Source organism: Sinocyclocheilus anshuiensis, unplaced genomic scaffold, assembly GCF_001515605.1.
Source record: "Sinocyclocheilus anshuiensis isolate Anshui unplaced genomic scaffold, SAMN03320099.WGS_v1.1 scaffold9308, whole genome shotgun sequence".
Taxonomy (NCBI): Eukaryota; Metazoa; Chordata; class Actinopteri; order Cypriniformes; family Cyprinidae; genus Sinocyclocheilus; species Sinocyclocheilus anshuiensis.
In genome coordinates, this window is record NW_015538478.1 from 1 (window position 1) to 1,182 (window position 1,182).

General features: G+C 38.7%; 1 non-coding gene across 1 annotated transcript; it reads left to right on the top strand.

The window, feature by feature from the left end:
- Positions 1–63: 63 nt before the first annotated feature.
- trnam-cau (transfer RNA methionine (anticodon CAU)) lies at positions 64–135 on the top strand. The gene has a single exon. It is a non-coding gene; the product is annotated as a tRNA-Met (tRNA).
- The last annotated feature ends 1,047 nt before the right edge of the window (positions 136–1,182 follow it).

Here is a 1,182-nt window from a genome sequence, read left to right on the forward strand (position 1 = left end):
GGATAATGCACTGGCCTCCTAAGCCAGGGATTGTGGGTTTGAGTAACCTCTGAGTAGATACACAGCAGAGTGGCGCAGCGGAAGCGTGCTGAGCCCATAACCCAGAGGTCGATGGATCGAAACCATCCTCTGCTAAGACTTTTTAACTTCTAGAAAATGCCTGAGCCCCCAAAAAAGGGGCAGCATTCAAAGCCTGGTCTTGAAATGCTGAGGCCGCCTGGTCCTCTCATTGAAGTCGTTCATCCAGAAGACTATGCCTGTGTATTTTAAAGGCATCCTGAATGCGATGGAGAAGTAAAAGGGCAAGTTAACTACTGCATAACAGCCTCAGTGACCTAATGGATAAGGTCATATTCCTCCAAGCAAGGAATTGTGGGTTTGAGTACAATCGAGGGGTGATGTACAGCAGAGTGGCACAGCGGAAGCGTGCTGGGCCCATAACTCAGAGGTCGATGGATGGAAACCATTGTCTGCTAAAACTTTTTAACTTCTAGCGCAGCGGTCGATGGATCGAAACCATCCTCTGCTAAGACTTTTTAACTTCTAGAAAATGCCTGAGCCCCCCAAAAAGGGGCAACATCCACAGCCTGATCTTGAAATGCTGGGGCCGCTTGGTCCTCGCATAGAAGTTGTTCATCCAGAAGATTCTGTCTGTGTATTTTAACCCTCTACCGCACGCATTATGATAGACCTATAGAAAAAAATATTTGAATCTTTTTCTTTTCTAAGAACAGCTTAACTTGAAGTGCTGTAAAAAAAAATTGGAAAAAAAATATTATTTTAAGGTACTTTATGATATGTTGCCATACGGCAACAGCATACTATAGTGGATCTAACTTAGAATAAGTGTAAGCTTACTTATAATTAATATTTTTCCTCAGAAATGTTGTTTGTGTTGATTCAATTGGTGCTATTATAAGCTTTAACGCAGTACTTACTTATAATTGACACCTTATACATACTTTCTAAGAACTTGTGCTTTTATTTATTCTATAATTTTTTTGCTGAATAATGATTTATATTTGTGTTAATTTCATTACATTTTTCATGAATGTTATTTAAACTGCAAATTTATACAGTTAAAACAAATATAATACTGTATATCATGTATCATAAAACACTGACATAAAACCAAAAACATTGCAGTTCATGAAAATTCAGCATTATGCAATCTCTTGAGAG